General features: G+C 39.0%; 1 protein-coding gene and 1 long non-coding RNA gene across 3 annotated transcripts in view; one reads left to right on the forward strand and one right to left on the reverse strand.

Annotated features, from left to right (window-relative positions):
• LOC125453120 (PC3-like endoprotease variant B) overlaps positions 1 to 18,469 on the forward strand; it is a 1,374,573-nt gene that overhangs the window by 1,212,784 nt on the left and 143,320 nt on the right. The window lies entirely within an intron of this gene.
• Positions 1 to 18,469, reverse strand: part of LOC125453126 (uncharacterized) — a 91,347-nt gene that overhangs the window by 21,251 nt on the left and 51,627 nt on the right. The window lies entirely within an intron of this gene.

Here is an 18,469-nt window from a genome sequence, read left to right on the forward strand (position 1 = left end):
ACACCAGCTGAGTTTGCCATGAAGGACTCTCCTTCTCAATCTCTCCCCTTACTTTAGGCATGGTGACCTCAAGTTAAACCACCACCAGTCATCTCTCTCTAATGGCCTGGCAGGACTATGGCAACTTTACTGATTTTATGCCAGTGAAACACTCAATGTTTCATGCAGGGATGTTGTCGGTCTGCCTAGGAACTGTATAGGTAACTGTAATCATGTGAAGACCTTTTGAAATGGGGAAGCTTTATTTCCAAGTATGACACAGAATACATTATTCATTCTAATCTCTTTGAATGAGACTGGTATTTTTACATTCCAAGATCTCTGAGTGGATTTTTACGCTTTTGAGAGAAGATTTTTGCGTTTAGTTATTTCAGAGAATGAAACTGTTTGCTGAACATTTTGTCCCCCACGAACCTGGTCAATGATGCTGTATCTGTAAGTGCATCAACTTCCGAGTAGCCTATGATGAATGTCTCAAAGAGAGCACCATGCATTGTGGGTCAGCATCTACATGTTGGCCAAATTCTTTTTTTCCTTCTGCTGAGGTCCTCACGTGGCACTGTGCCAATTCTATTGGTTATAATAGTCAATATTGGTGATGAGCAACAAACATGAGCAAAATAATTAAGTCTCCTCAGGCTTGGTGTTGGTTGCCAATTCTGTCCAGTGTTGATAAGTAACGCCACACCGGAAACATTCTTTGGACAAGTTGCAATTGTGCTTGTGAGAAAACTGTTGTTTTGGAAGTGGTTTCTTGGCATGTGAACAATGAAGTGATCACAGGAATTGGAGTGTGGTAGCTAGTGTTGGCAGCCTCAACTGCATTAGTCTTGCTCTTGGAAAGTGATAGCAATCATCTTAATGCTAGCAGTTCTGACAATTTTCTGTTTTTTCTGAAGTGATTTTCTGTATCATGGACTGAGATATAGTTGAGATCCGTAGATCTTTGATTGCTTGTGTTTTAATTTCCTTTTTAAAATGTTCACCATCAACACAGTCACATCTGGTTGCTGAATACCTAAAGTTATGTGCCATATTAATCAATTGTCTTGCTTGCTTGCTTCCTAGCTTAGCACATCAGAGTACAATTATCTCATATGTTGTACTTCTCTTGTGAAATCCATTATTAAAGCATTGAATCATAGTTGCTTTGCTCAAGTACAAGGGTTCCAAAAGTATCTTTCAATTCTACACATCTATTGTGGAGAAGTAAGGCCTTTTCCTTTTGTCATCTGTGACTGCAAAACCTGCCACTGCACCCTTGAAATGTCATGGCTATTTTTACCAAGATGGGGACACAGTTGATGGCTCAGCATGTGTATTTAATAGTACTAAATTAGCATAAATGCACCATCTTAATTGGATGTATTTGATTTGATTTATGAAGTTATTGTCACACGTACCTAGGTACAGTGGATAGTTTGTTTTTCATTCAGTACAGGCAACTCATAACATACAAAGATCAGAGGGTGACTGAACAAAGCGAGGAGTACAAAGTTACACTGCAAAGAAGGTGCACAAAAAGCAAGCTCAACATTAGATTTGAAATTTGACATGTCCATTCAGAAGTCTAATGACAGTGGGGAAGAAGGTTCTTGAACCTGTTGGTCTATATGTTTAGGCTTTTGCACATTCTGCCTGACAGAATAGGCAGGGTGGGAGGGGTCTATGATGTTGGCAGCTTTTCCAAGGCAGCAAGCAGTATAGATGGAGTCAATGAATGGAAGGTTGGCTTGCGTGATGGACTGGATTGTGTGCACAACTCTCTGCAATTTCTTGTGGTCCTGGGCAGACCAGTTGCCATATCAAGTCCTGATGCATCCAGACGGAATGCTTTCTAAGATGCATCCATAAATGTTGATGAGAGTCCTTACAGACATGCCGAATTTCCTGAGCCTTCTGAGGAAGAAGAGGCATTGTTGTGCCTTCTTGACCATCACATCAACGGGTGTGGTCCAGGACAGATTGTTGCTGACGATCAGGCCTAGGAATTTAATCAGCAGTGTAGGGACAGTACATCATCAGAGATTTGGAATCACATTCCTTCCAAAAGAAGATGTGATTTAGATTTTGTTCTTCAATTGAATGGTTATTTCTGAGAGACTTGCATTTGTGAACTTGTCTGTATGAACTGTGCAAACGTTCTCATTGCTGGAACGCCAACAAACTACAATCTCCATGTGTCCTTTCCTAAATGTTCAACTTAAAATGCTGTCTGCAGAAAGTAGAAAAAGACATTCCAGAAGTTTTGTGTCTAAAAGCAATGTTTAGTTTTGGAGAAATGTGATGTCTACACTCTTGTAAGTGAACATTAACTGGTTTTATTGAAAATGGCCATTGCTAAGGCATGGTAAGAGGGGACGTTTTACTTCAGTCTTCTGGACTCACGCTCCAGTTTCATGTGATCTGATATCAGTGAGATATAGCGCCTTTCATGAGTGCTCAGTAGCTATTCTTAGAGTTGAGTTATCAACAACGTTTTACCTTTGTTCTATGGCTTACCCATGTTCTTTTACAATATTCCATTTAACCATTAATATTTAACAGTGATCTATGCATTCTTTACTCCTTTCTAGCCACTCTGTCTTCTGTTTCACTGTTTGACCAATGACCAGTCTGTTTCACCACTGCATTAATCTCCAACACCACTTTTAATTCTGTTGGAGGGCATACAATATACATCTGCACCTTTATTGCTGTTTGCAGAGGTACACAGGGTTGGATTGGGATGGTAGCATCTCAGCAGGTGAGAACATTGTTGGAACTCCATCTGAAAGTAGAAGTGCATTATTCTCTGTGAAGAAATAGACTTCAGGATCAGGATCAGGATCTATGGAAGCTTCCTCTGTAGCATTGTGAAGTGCCGCCTGGATGGTAATGTTTTTTTTGCTGTTGTAGTTCCAAGCCTTTTTTCCAAAGACCGTCTTTATGTTGCAGGTGATCGCCATCCTTACCAAGGGTTTGCTTCCCTCTGATAATCTTCTGCAAACTTAAAGGAAGATTTTTATTCTCTCACACCCTCTAAAGACTTTGAACATACCGTCATTACTCAGTAAATGAGGGCAAATATTTTCCTCAGCAGGTGGTTTTCACTGATCCTTGAGGTCCAAATATGTGTGTGAATGGGAAACATTTGCCTCCATCTCTGTCAATACAGTATGGAGCTGGCAGAACACAGCAGGTCAGGCTGCATTAGAGGAGCAGCAAAGTCAATGTTTTGGGTTTACACCATTCATGAGGACCTGAAACATCAACTTTCCTGCTCCTCTGATGCAGCCTGACCTGCTGTGTTCTTCCAGCTCCACACTGCATTGACTCTGACTCCAGCATCTGCAGTTCTTGCTATCTCCTTCCATCTCCGTCTTTTTTAATTATGTCAATTGCATGAGAACATTCTGCTTAAGAAATTTGTGGAAATCAGCTCGGAGCTTTCCTTTATCAACCCCAAGACTTTATTGCATTTTTTTTTATGGCTGCTAATAGCTGGCCATTTAAGTCAGGATTCTCCTCAGCCAGTCAGACTTTGCAATGCTTTTGAACATTGATCTGTTCTGTCTGCTTCAGATGCTTGAATCTAAGCACTGCCGCTGTGAATTTTGAAGTTCCTGTGTTTCGTCCCTTAATTGTTGAGTGTAAAAATCTTAAATGAGTTCATGGTGTATTGAGGAGATAGATTTGTACGTTCCAGTTGCCAGTAATGCAGCTCATGGATTTCCAATCATTGTCTATTGGCAATATCCAATTTTGAATTAAGCATATTCATGTCCTTCGATAGCTCTCTGTTAGCTGCTTGCGGTGGTTGAATTTCCTTTTGATGAGTGCATTTCCAAGGTTTGAAGTTTTTCTCTAAACATGTCATGTTTGTATTGATGGTCTTTGCACCTCACCGTAAAGATGATTGCATAGAATTGGCTTCTGCATGAAGCTTCAACATTCATGACTGAAATTGTGAGGTCTCTGGCATATGTTTGAAGAATTCTTTCTAACTCCATAGTTTGAGTCATCTCAGATGTTTAGGTATATTTTCACCTCAGGTACTTTACCCATTATACTGTACCGTCACTGGGCTTCACTCTAGGCTCCTAGTGCCACTTGTCTTTGGTTCCGTGGATCTGGTCATCACTGCCACCATATTGAAATGTGATGTCTGCACTCTTGTAAGGGAATATTGACAGGCTTTATGAAACACAGCTTTTTACAAGGCATAATAATTAAGCAAAATCACAATGCTGAAGCGTACAAGCTCCAGTTCCAAATTGCTCTGACATAGTCCCTTTCAAACATGCTCAGTAACTATGGTTAGAGTAAAGGTATAATGAAATGTTTACACTCTGCCTATTTCTTATCCTTGTGGTCACCATTGTGCAGTTCTTGGTAATAAACAATAAAAAGCAGAATTGCTGTATGCACTATGAAACCAGAGATTCCTTTATTCACCCTCTAGATTGTTTTAAGTTATGTATTCACCTTATCCTGAAAAAGAGAGCAGGAGCGTGTGAATGTCCTTGGAAAGTGAATATGTGGCACTATATAAATCTGCGGGTGTGCAGCTACTCTAGTACCTTCTTTGAAATGGTAAACACCAAAACGATTAAAATAAACAAGGAGTACCAATTTTTCATGCTGCCTATATCGAGAGCAACAGACATAGCTTAATCACACAGCATGATCCCATGCTCATTTTTGGGCCTGATCAAATTTTTTAGTGTTCGCTTTTCAAATTAGTTGCTTTTTTTTGTTTGCTTAGAGCGTAAAACTCTGGGAAAGCAAAATGAATTAGATTAAATGCCAGCTCCAACTATTTCCTAAAACATACATCAGGGAATACATGACTAAATTGGTTAAATGTTCCATCTACAAAGTACATTGAGCCAAGTTAAAGTTTGAACCCCTGCTAGATTCATTTAAACTAATTTGTTCTCTTGCAGCACTGAGCATAAATTGAACATATATTCAAAGGGCCAAACTTCAAGGCCCAGCAGCAACTCATTCAAACATAGATTTTCTGTAATAGGTTTAGAGGAATATGTGTGTTGAAAATGCTCAAACCTACCAATAACTTCTATCAACTCCCTTCTTCACTATTTATGTTTGCTTCTTGGTTAACTTAGCCACTTTTTTTATATATGTTCATGGGATGAGGGCATCACTGGCGAGCCCAACATTTATTATCCATCCTAGTTGTCCTGGAGAAGATGGTGGTGAGATGCCTTCTTGAACCATTACAGTCCTCAGGATGTAGAAACACCCGGAGTGCTGTTAGAAGGGAGTACCAGGATCTTGACCAAGTGATGTAGTTGCTGGTCAGGATTTTATGTGGCTTAAAGGAGCAAGGTGGTGACATTTCCTTATATCTGCTTGCCTTTTTCTTGAGTTGGAAAGATGGGACCCCTTCCCTTTTTGGTGGAAGGTGTTGTTGAAGGCACCTTGGTGAGTTACTACAGGGCATCCATGTCGCTGATACTGTGCATTGATGGAGAAGGAAGTGAGTATTAATTGTAGTCAACGGGCCAGTCAAGTGGGCTGCATTGTCCTCAAGAAAGCATAGACTAGCAGCTGCAAGCTGTTGTTGGAACTGCACTCACCCAGGCAAATGGGGAGTATTCCAGCACACCTCTGACTTGTACCTTGTAAACAAACTTTGGGGAATCTGAATGGTCAAGTATTTCTAATATCTAAGTCTAAAAAGATTAAATCAGCAATAACTAATTCTTCTGCTTACATTCTGCTCCTCATTTATTGCTTAGTACAAAGGCGTATTGAGGGCACAAACAGAAAGATATGCAGCTTGAACTATCATCATCTCCTGAGTGAAACCGCAGGCAGGGCTGTGCAGTATTTTCTGCAAGTCTGAAGGTTCAAGGATGTGTAGAAATGAGATATAGGCTCTATAAACACTGGTATCGAAAGCAATGCCAATATTTACAGTCTTTGCAATTTACAGCACTAGGAGTGAAGAAGTTGTAAAGTCTCAGCTTAATTTCTTGTTTCTTTTAAGATAGGCCTTTCTGAATATTACAGGAACATAGGAACAGGAGTGGTCCATTTAATCCCTCAACCTTTTCTGTCATTAGAAGAGACCATGTCTGACCTGTGGCCTTACTCCATATACCTGTTTTGCCCCATATCCCTTCATTTTTTCGTTTAAAAATTCTACCTCAGACTTAAAGTTAACAACTGACGTAGCATCAACTGCCGTTTGTGGAAGCGAGATCCAAATATCTACCATCCGTTGTGTATAGAACTGCTTCCTAACATCTCTCCTGAATAGATCCAACTCTTAGAATACGCTGCCTAGTTCTAGATTCTCTGAACAGTGGAAATAGCTTATCTTCATCTACCCTGTCTTTTCCTGTTTATATGTTGAAGACTTTGATCAAAACACTCCTGAACCTTCTAGAAAATTCTGGATAAAACAGGCATAATTTGAATAAGGTGTAGAGCTGGATGAACACAACAGGCCAAGCAGCATCATAGGAGCAGGAAAGCTGATGTTTTGGGCCTAGACCCGAAAAGGGTCAAGAGGGGTCTAAGCCCGAAAAGTCAGCTTTCCTGCTCCTAAAAATGCTGCTTGGCTGCTGCGTTCATCCAGCTTTACACCTTGTTATCTCAGATTCTCCAGCATCTGCAGTTCCGACTATCTCTGAAATAATTTGAATAATCTTTCCTGATGATTTAACCCCTGAAACCGCAGCACCATTCTTGTAAATCTATGTTGTATTTCTTCCAAGGCCAATATATAATTCCTGAGGTGCCCAGATATGCTGACAGTGTTCCAAGTGGGGTCTAAGCAGGGGTTTGTATAAAAGCAGCATAACTTCTGCATCAGTAGACTCCAGTCCCTTAGATATAAAAGTCAACATTCTATTAGTTTATTTGAGTATTTCCTGCACCTCTTTGGACATCCACCATATTTAGCTTCATAGCATTTAGAAAGTACCCTGACTCATTACTTTCATCTAAAATGGATAATCTCACATTTGCCTGCATTGAACACCATCGACCACATATTTGCCCTTTCACCTAGTTTATCTCTGTCTCTTTTTCTTTTTGTACTATCATCTACACTGTCTGCAGTGTCAGCTAACTTTTGTATTATCAGAAAATTTGAATGTATAACTTTCAATACCATTATCCGAATCATTGATAAATAATATGATTAATTGAGGCCCTTAACACAAATCCTTTTGGGACACCACTGGTCACATTTTGCCAGTTTCAATACCTACCCATTATCCCTCCTTTCTGTCATCTGCCACTCAACCAATTTCCTAGCAACATCAGTAACTTGCTGTCAGCTCTGTGAGATTCTACCTTAGTTAACAGTCTGTTCTGTGGGATTTTATCAAATGCTCTTGGAAGTCCACATAAACAAAATACATAGAAATTTCCTTGTTCATTACCTGAGTCATCCGTTCAAAAATTCAATGAGATTTGCCAGGCATGACCTACCTGTCCTGAAACTATGCTGTCTCTCCCTGATTAACTGAAAATTTTCAAGGTGTTCATGCCATCCTTGATTATAGATTCCATCAATTTCCCCACCACAGATGTTAGGCTAACTGGTCTGTAATTCCCTGGTTTTCCTTTTTCACCTTCTTAAAAGACAGAGTAACATGTGTAATTTTCAAACAGAGGGATGACTTATTTTTCTCGGGAGCTCTGAAAGATTATAGTTTGGGTGTTTACAATGTGCTCCCCTAATTCCTTTAACTCCCTTGGATTGAAGCCACCAGGTCCTGGGGATTTGTCACTCTTTAATTCCATTAATTTCCTCATTACAAATGTTTTACTTAACATGAATTTTAATGACTGTCTGTCCCTGATCCGCAATTAATTTATTCAGGGCTTGCGACAAGCCATTTTCCTTTTCTACTGTAAATACTGAAACAAAAATAATTATTCAATTTGTCTACCATTTCCCCATAGTCATAGAATCATAGAGATGTACAGCATGAAATAAGCCTTTTGGTCCAACTTATCCATGCTGACCAGATATCCTAAATTAATCTTGTCTCGTTTACCAACATTTGGCCCACGTCCCTCTAAACCTTTCCTATTCGTGTATTCATCCGAATACCTTTAATAATACCAGCCTCTACCACTTCCTCTGGCAGCTCATTTCATACAGGCACCACCCTCTGTGAGAAAAAGCTGTCCCTTCAGTGCCTTTTAAATCTATTCCCCTCTCACCTTAAACCTACACCCTCTACTTTGGACTCCCCTACCCTGGGGAAAAGACCTTAGCTCTTCACCATATACATCCCCCTCATGCTTTTATTAACTTTTATAAGGTCACCCCCTCAAACTCTTATGCTGCAGCGATAATAGCCCCAGCATATTCAGCCTCTTCCTACAGCTCAACCCCTTCAACCCTGGCAACATCCTTGTAAACCTTCCTTGCACCCTTTCAAGATTCACAACATCTTTGCTATAGCAGCGAAAACAGAACTGAACGCTATATTCCAAAAGTGACCTACCAATGTTCTGTACAGCTACAAATGACCTTCCAACTCCTCCACTCAATCCCCTGACCAACCCATTGACAATAACCCCACTTTCAGTTTTTAGTGAGCCAATGTTGCTCCTGACTACTCACATTTTCTTTATATAGCTATAAAACACCTTCTTATTGACTTCGATGTTCCTTGCAAGTTTCCTTTCATAGTCTCTTTTAGTAGCTCTTATAAGCTGCTTTGTGGCTCTTGATTGGTCTTTGTATCTTTCCCATTCAGCAGGGCCTATGCTGTTTTCTGCATTTTTGTAAGCCCTTTCCTTTCGTTTTATGCTGTTCCTTATCCCTTTGATTTGAATGGGACATTGATTTTCATTAAATGGCTGAGGAGATTTAAAGATTACATTCTGTCATGGAATGAAATGTATTTTCAAATATATTAGAAAACTGGGATAACTGAAACCCGGAAATGTCCAAAGTAAACCTGAATATTGTGAAATAACACAGTATGGGGTCACACAGTATCTGTAGAGAGAGAGAAAGAAATGTTCTAAGGAAAAATGTTGTTGAGCTCAAACATTAACTGTATTTCTGCACCTAGAGGTCTTGCCAGAGTTGAGTGTTTCCATCATTTTCTGTTTTTGTTTCAGATTTTCCCCATCTGCACTATTTTGCTCCTGAAAAAGGCTAATTGATTGTTAGCATTGTAATAGAGTGGTTTCTGTCCTCTGCTATATCTTTGATTTGGTATGTTTTTGCACTTTTGTCCCTTGCTTCTCCTCCACTTCCTTCTACTACCTTGTAATATGGTGCCAAGAACTTTCCACTACCTTCTCCAGTATCCATTTTTCACAAGCAGCTGAGATTGTGGCTGGCAGAAGACTATAGAACAATGAAGGTGAGAGTGTGGGCTGGAAGTGGAAACTGTCAATAATAATAAACAGCAACTTAGCTATAAAGAATCACCATTACTAAACTTCACTTCTGTATTTGACTGCATTATTCATCAGCAATAAAGAGCAAAGTTGTTATAAAAAGAAGTTATCTTATTTTACTGTGAGTTAGTCGCCACTTAAAGTCAAGGTCTATTACAGATGATATTTTGTACCACGGAGTAGCTGAAATTAAATTCCACCTGCAAATCTAGTTTTGTGCAAAATTGTGATGAATAAAGTGCTGCTGCCGGGCCAAGATCATTGAATTTGCTCTGCAAATAATATGAAGAAAATCTCACTTGTGCAGAAATTAGGTCTAAATAATTGTTAAATTGTGTTTCTTTCGGAACCTTTTGACCTTTGTAATAGAAACTAGAAACACATTTCAGTTATTAAAGCCGCATAAATCCCCAGAAGTATGAGAAGCTTTTAATTTGACCTGAAGCTCTTCCGGACTATTTGATAGTGCTGGAGAAAATATTCTCTTATATTGTGGCTTAGAGTTTATGGCCACCATGTCTGGGGATTCAAGGAAAAGATGATAAATAAGCAATTTGCTGTATCTATGGTTCAAAAAAAATACAGGCTGCTAAACATTGTCTTGAGTGCCAGTAATAACTAAAATCAAGGATGTCTATATGTTGAATAATTTTCCCATTGCAATATTATGAACACAGTTCTTTATAAATACTGAGGGCTATTAAAGCTAGAAAATATAATTACCTCAGACAGTTGCAGATGGGACAAGTCCAGTTGCATTAGTTCTTATTATTTAATACTGGATACAATTTACTTTGGAATAGAAAAACAATACTAGATCAAGTGGTGATTGAGCTTTTATGAGTAAACTGGGTATTTTTATCCACAGTGAGTAATGAGAACTGCCACATTGAAAGCCATATGTATGCAGTTTGCTACACTTCAAATACTTTTTTCCCCTTTTTTGATTTTCCAAGACTGTAGTTCATTTCCCTGGCATTATATGTGAAAGTTTTAAATCTGAACAATTAATGAAGAAAAGTTAAAATGTAAAGCAAGAGTATGGAATAAATATTATCTGTATAAGTAGAGCCTTAATGTTTACCTTAACATATTTAATTTAAAAAGATGAATATTGCATGATAAAAAATATTATTTATGCCAGGAAGTGTTGCCTAGAAGATGCCATGCAATTGGCAAAATCATGCTGATGACATCTATTACAAATAAGAAGTATAAACTGTTCTTGCAAGATGATAAAGCGCATGCCTCTCTCTGCCACAATGTTTTACTGTTTCAACAACTCATCATTAGTATGAGTGCAGCGTGCTGCAAAAAAAACTTCAAATTTGTGGCTGTTATAGTTGTCATCATGATGCAGTTGCAATATAAATATGCAAAACACAATCAAATGAAACTCTACAGAAACTCCCAACCATGTTCTACATAAAGAAGAAACGGACTAAAAAATATACAACAAACTGCATAGAGCATCAGTTATCTGGCATGCCTCTAGGCACTTGCAATTGCCATTTTATACAAACCTGCTACCACTGTGCTCCAGAATTCTGAAAATATTTGGTGCATCACCATGTTGCTCATGGTATCAATTAAATACTAAGTTCTTGATTTTTATTGCAACTGTTCCATTCTGTACCTCAATAGAGGTCCATTTTCTTGGTTGGCTGGATGGCTGGCTTACGAAGAAAAGTGATGCCAACCCTGTTCTGCCTGAGGTTACTATGAAGATTCAACTCTCTCAATGTCACCCCTTGACTGAGGCATGATGATCCTTGGCTTAAACTCACCACCAGTTGCCTCAATCTAATAAGAGGGCAGCCCTGTGGTCCAATAGGACTATGGTGACTGACCGTTCCCTTTTCACAACATCTTGCCAACATTGACTGCTAATTTGCCAGCATTCTATAGCATGCAATCCCTCTCCACAATGTCAGAACCCTGCAGTGTGTCATCAGCAGCCTCCAGTTTGTCTATTCACGATGAATGTCTTGAAGCTGAGAAGTAACACAGCTGCTCAGATACCTGAACAGTTCCCAGCCATATGCAGTGAAATATGAACAAGAAATTGGTCTTGGACTGATAAGTGCAAATCTTTGCGCCAGACAAGAGTCAGGCAATGACTATCTTCAACAAAAGACAAGCTGACCAGCTCCTTTTAATATTTAGTGGCATTCTTGCCACTAAAATCTCACATCATGAACATCCCATGGTTAACATTAACCAGAAACTCAAATGAGCTAGCCATACAGGTATTATAGCTGCACAAGTAGGTCAGAGGCTGGAATTATTTTGGTGGGCAACTCCCCTCTTGACACCCAAATATTCCAAGGCACCATCGTGAGTGTGATGCAATATTCTCCTCCAGCCTGGATGAATGTGGCTTCGGTGGCTATCAAGACATTTGACCCATTTAGGACAGAACAGACAGATTGGCACCACATCTGCCAAACAAAATATTACCCTTCCACTATTGGTACACCAGGGAAACAGTGATACATTGAAGCAATGTACAATGTTACCTTCAACTTTTCATCCCAGATGGTAACACTCAAACCTTTACAACCAAGAAGAACAATGGAAGCCCCAGTACTTGCAAGTTCCCTTGCATCCTGGCTTGTTTCTTTACTGGGTCAAAATTTCTTCACAACTGTGGTTGTACCTACATGTTGTACCTACCCTCCTTCAGAAGAAAGCCAGACCTGAAACGTCAGTTTTCCTGCTCCTCTGATGCTGCTTTGCCTGCTGTGTTTATCCAGTTCTACACCTTGTTATCTTAACCTAGATTTTAAAAATTGGTTTGGTGTCAACGTTTTAGCAAAAATTAAGTTGAAGTCCGTGCATTTCCTTAAATTTTGTCATGCACCTATAGTACTGACAAAGATGGTAGAAGACTAAAATTGGTTGCATATTGCAGCGATTTTTTTTTTATCTTCTGGAATTTGGAAGTCTAATTTTAATGACAACAGCCAGGATCAGGAGGCAGAAGTCCTGTTGCCATTTCTAACCACTCTGATTTTTCCGAGCAGTCAGAAGAGAGACAAGGAGGTTCACAAAAGAAGGAATCACAAACTCAGTACGTCCATTTGAATTTCATGCTGAGTTCAAATGCACCCAAGTTCTGCCAGTTCAAAATCCAAAAGTATTATGGGAGTCATTAATTCATTGTGTAGCTGTAAACATTGTTGAAGAATGGATCAAGCCTGTTTAGTTATCATGATCTGAAGATTTACTTTTAAATCCTCCTGTTTTAAACTTAAATCCTCCTGTTTTAAACATGAAAGGAAAGGCTGGAGCAATGATAGTTTAAAACATAACGTCTGCTGGAATATTTAGATAGACAGGCTACCTGTTGTACATTATAAAAAATGTTACCTGGTCATATAGCTTCCATAGAATTCATTTGTGACCTTTATCCAAGGATGATTATTATGTCATTATGAATGTTTGCTTGCACTTCAAAAGCTAAATCATCTCCACAAACTGAGTCTATAGCTTGTTTAAGGAGGACATTAAAGGATTACCTATCTTTGAAGTGGACTGCAAACATAATTTTTTTAGTTTTTTAATAAGGGAAAAACCTCTTGAGAGATAAAACCTTTGAATGGGTTTCACAAATGTGAGATTTTCAATTATAAATGTAAAGCCATAAAACCTATATTAAATTGTTAGAGTTATTTTTCATCTTTACATGGCTGCTGAGGACTGTCAATGTTGGAAACTGTGCGAGTGGCTAATGAGGAAACTTGGGGCATCTGAGGGGAACGTAAACTATCATGCAGGTAACATGGGATCATGAAAGTTACATGGTTGGAGACATGAGGGTGACAGCAGGATGATCTAATTACGTCTGAAGAAAAGCTAAGAAAAAGAGCAAGGGAACTGAGACAAGCAGACTAAGTGTACCAGTGGTTTCCCACCCAATGTGGATGCTGAGGATCTACTTGCAGGTTTGGATGATCCCATCCCTGCGTCCCAAAGTGAAAATTGGATCTAATAGTCCTTTAATCTGAGATGGACATCACAAGTCAGTAGCAAAAATATAGCTTGATGCTTCTTTGCACTACCAATTTCATAATTCACAGCATTTATTGAGATAATATTGGATAATAAATTCCTTTAATCTACAGCAATGATATATAACAAGAAAATCTAGACATTAAACAAAAGTTATACCAACTTTACGGAAAGGCGAATTAAGGAAAATGACAGGAGGCTGAATGAGGAAAATTGACCCAAACGAGTACAAGTGTAAATGCCCCAAAGATCTTCTCTCTCATACCTCTTTAACCACAAAAATCAATTTAACATTCTGGAATTAAACCAAATGTTAGTCAGCTTACTGCAAAGATGGTGGTGAACCCAGTTTATTCACTGAGTTTCAGACCCTCAATGACAAGCAATCACTATTGAAAGGAGTTGCTTCTATTTTCTATGGTGGCTGTCTGCCACACAATGACAGGTCTGAACTGTTATTATCCAAATCCCAACAGACATTGGCGATAGAGCAAGTCAGACAGGGACATTAATAATTGTGTCCAAAAGTTCTTACTATCTCCGAAGGATGGCCACAATAAAAATTGCTGTTTGTTTCCTTTACTTCATATTAATTGGAAGTATGAAAGAGTGTTGAAATGCATGTAACTGTTCAGAGTTTCTGATATTTTCATCCATTCCTTTATCTCAATTTTGCTATACTTTCAAATGAAACAAAATGAAATCCAGCCATTGCATACATCCAAGCAAAACAAACCCTCCAAACACAAGTCCAGTGTCTGTAAATGCTGTTATGCATTTTCTGTCATTACTGGGTGGGTTGGACCGTCATCACTTGGTGGATTAAGATTTTATGTGAAATGTTCAGTTTATATGTGCCTGATAAATTAATTACTTCTCAATAAACCTGCAATGTTTTGGTTGGTTGTTGATTTTGCAAAATCAACAGTTGCATGCATCTTCAAGGAGAACCCTTATTTACAACATTAAAACATCCACACTGAATAAAGTAAAAGCTGGGGTTGATTCTTCGGGCGCAATTTTTACCTCCCTGGAGGTGAACAAGGTGATGAGAAAGGCAAATAATTGAATAATTAGCCCATGACATACTCACCTCCTTTTAGCCACCTTAACAATCAAGTGCTGGGTATAATTAAAGCCCTTAAGTTGTCAATTAATGGCTACTTAAAGGCCTCAACTTACCACTGTCCCATTTTCAAACTGACAGGTTTCTGGGAAACATTGGTAACCTTCCCATTGAGAGCCTAATTTTAGTGGAGATGGAAAAATGGCAGGGTTCAGGCATGCCATTAAGTGCTTAATTAAGTGCCAATTCTGCCTTTACATTGTCTACCTCTCAGGGCAGAAGATTCTTCAATAAGATGAAATATGACAAATCATGCCCTTGCAACACTGATCCACTGTGACAGACCACTTTCAAGAGAGGAGAAGAGAGACAAAATTGGGAAAGTACATGAAGCATAGATATCTTATGTAATGGTCTCAGCTTTGGCTCAGCAGTAGTACTCGCCTCAGGGACAGCGTAGTGGCTCAGTGGTTAGCATTAATGCCTTGCAGCGCCAGGGACCTGAGTTCGATTCCAGTGTTGAGTGACAGACTGTGTGGAGTTTGCACATTCTCCCCATGTCTTCTTGGATTCCCTCCGCATGCTTCGGTTTCTTCCCACTGTCCAAAGATATGCAGGTTAGCTGGATTGGCTATGCTAAATTTCCCGTAGTATCAAGGGTGGGAAATGCAGGGATGGGTCTAGGGGAGATGCTGTTCAGAGGGTTGGTGTGGGCTCAATGGGCCAAATCACCTGCTTCCATTCTGTTGGGATTCTATGATGATATGATTTGGGAGGCAATGGATTAGGTCCCGTTCAAGATGTGAATGCATAGCCTAGGCTGACACTACACTACAGGACGGAGGGAATGCTGCTCAGTCAGAGAGATGTCAGTTATTGAATGGTGCATTAAACAAGATCCTTTGTAAATAATTTTGTATAGATGATGTTTTAGAAGGATTGACATGCATACTGTATAGTGCCCCAGAAATAACTTTGCAATAGAATAATATTAAAAGGAACTTTTATTAATTTTCTAATATGTATTGATTTTATAACAAAACCAGTTGTGACATTTCATGCACTGAATGAGGGAAAATCTAAAGGTTCCTGCACATGCCTTTAAATGAATGAACCATGGTAGTTTTGTTTTCATAAATAATTGATCATGGCTATGACTTTTACACGAGACGCATAAAAATGTACAATTCTTTTGAGCCAAATTCATAGGGTTGACTTTTACTTGAGGTAAATTATTTTACACACACACACACACACATACACACACACACAATGTAGTTTTTGCCTGTTTCACAATAAAGACAAATCAGAACTATATTGCTGCAGTTGACACTGACACACTGATTGTGTGTGGTATCACAGACCAGCTCAATACTCTCATGTACACTATGAGTATGGGATATTTTTCTCTTTCCCAGTTCTCAGATACAGAGGTCACTTATAGTGCCTTATTAGTATAATGGTTATGATCAGGCCATTCAGCTCAAAGTCAAAACTGATGCCCTCCTTGTTCTGTATAAGCCTTTTCTAGAGTGGGCAGTGTGTTGACCAACATGAGCAGCCAAAGCAGCTGAGATAAGCTTCATTGAACTTACTTGAAAATGGCAACTTTGTATTTGTTGCAGGAAGGTAGTGTTTTTCCTTACTTCCTGCGAAATGCTACACTCCCCTGACCTGTAGTGAAAGGGTTGACTGTAATTAAGTCAGTTCGTCTCAGAGTAAAACTTTCTCACAGAAAATTTGATGCATGCAATCCACAAGAACAAACAGTTAATCAAGCTCTGTACAATCACGTGAAGTAAACTATCACAGGTCAAAGAGTCTCGTTATCCATTGCCCAAATGTTCATTTTATGGAGTACAAAATCCAGTTATATTTTGACTAGGAAACTTATCATGAACAGCACTATGTCTCAGGCTTGCCCACTGAATTGTAGTGTTGTACGTTTGACCAAAAGCTGATCAGCCACGTTATATCAATAGCTTTCTCACACTGGATTGTGTAAATTGATCTTTTACAATTTTTCTCTGTGACAGATTCTGTAAGCAACAAGATAAATCATTCCTCCTGTGGCTTTTTTTTATTGATTGAGTGGACCTGCATAGAAACAACACTTCTCCTGCTGTGACCAGAAAACCTTCGAGCAGCAGTCTATTTTTTCCCATTTGAACAGGGTCCACATACATTTGTTTCAGCTTCAGAAGCTTTGTCTGCAAACTGATATCAAGTTAGTGGATCCACTACAATGAAGCTTTCCTATTTCATATTCTGTTCTGTGAAGCTTATTTTTCTAAACTCTGGCTTATGCTTCTTTTAAGTTTATGACATTTTTAAATCTCTGTAGATTAAAGAATAAAACAGATTTAAATCCTGAGCAAACAAGAAATAGTAACTTGAAGTCAGTGAAAGTAAGGAATTGATGTTTACAAAGAGGATGTTGCATGCTTGTTGATGAAATTTTAAAACAATCCAGTGTAGGGGTTCACATTGGCAGGAGGAAAAGCTTTTCCATTTTAAACAAATCTGATGTCTTTAGTTTTCTATATTAACAGGTATGTTTTACAATGTAAATGTTTCTATGAGTTTGTCAGCTTTCTTAATTTTGTTTTTGTGGATGGAGACACAATTGCCCAAAGCTTCCAGCATCGGACCATTGATTTGCATTGCACAGGATCTGCTGCAAAATCTCTGAAACTGAGCTCTGGGACCAACGTGCAGGACTGAGCTGGATACTTGCCCGAGAAAGAAAGTTACACTGGTTAAGACATGATCTAACTCAGTGATTAGCCAGTGTAATGGAACTGACACCGTTACCCACTCTCCCAACCAATCATCTCTCCCCAGGGCCAATTGATTACAGCCCCTCCTTCCTCATCAACTCATCCACCTCACTCCCATTACTCAGTTGCCTCACCCACTCATGTATTCATGCTCTCATTCATTGACTAACACACAAAAGGCCTTAAGAACTTAACTGAATATGGTAGCTTTTGTTGTACAAATTGGCATGTCCTGACTTTGTCATAGAGCTATACAGCGCAGAAACCAAATCTTCTGTCCAACCAGTTCATGCCAAACATAATCCCAAACTAAACTAGTCCCAGCTGCCTGCTCCTGGCCCAAGTCCCTCCAAACCTTTCCTATTTATGTTCTTACCTAAGCGTCTTCTAAACATTGTAACTGTGCCCGCATCCATCATTTCCTCAAGAATTTCATTCCACATGTGAACCACCACAGTAAAATATTTGCTGCTCATGGCTTCTTTTAAGTGTCACTCCTCTCAGCTTAAAAATATGCCCGCTCGTGATGAAATCGCTTATGCTGGGAAAAAGACACGTACCGTTAACCTTATTTATACCACTCGTGATTTTATAAACCTCCATAAGGTCGCCTCTCAACCTGCAGAAAAAAATGGTCCCAGCCTATCCAACCTTTCTTTATAAGTCAAAACATCTTGCACTCAGCAATCTTCCATTGATATTTATGTTGACTCATCGATGATTCAGCTAATAACACATGTCCTGGCTGAAAAATTGTAAATGGGTCAGATTGCAGAAACATTTGTGGGCAGTGTTAATATGTGAAACATTGACATTGACAATGGAAGATTTGGCCCAGTATTGATTGATTGGTGGTTTATTGGTTTGATTCTTTGGAAAGAAACAGTGCTGGACAATTGATAATGTTAAAAAAAAATTCAAATCTGTAACACCACTGTTCTGTTCTGCACTCACACTCTGAAGGGCACTGCCAGTATCCTCTGCATTGCTTTGAAAGTATGTGAATTGAAGGCATTTGTGACATTGTTTGGCCTGACTAGCTAATGTGACACTTAGCTTCCACTTATGAGCCATGAAAATCCACTGGATGGTCATTAAGTAAAGAACATGCATTTAGTTGCAAGAGAAGGTCTACATTGCAGCACTTAACAGTCAGACAACAACCTACAGATACCTCTAATATTGAATAACTTCTGTGATTGAAACATTTCTAGATGTG

The sequence above is a fragment of the Stegostoma tigrinum genome, chromosome 6 (genome assembly GCF_030684315.1).
Source record: "Stegostoma tigrinum isolate sSteTig4 chromosome 6, sSteTig4.hap1, whole genome shotgun sequence".
Classification (NCBI taxonomy): Eukaryota; Metazoa; Chordata; class Chondrichthyes; order Orectolobiformes; family Stegostomatidae; genus Stegostoma; species Stegostoma tigrinum.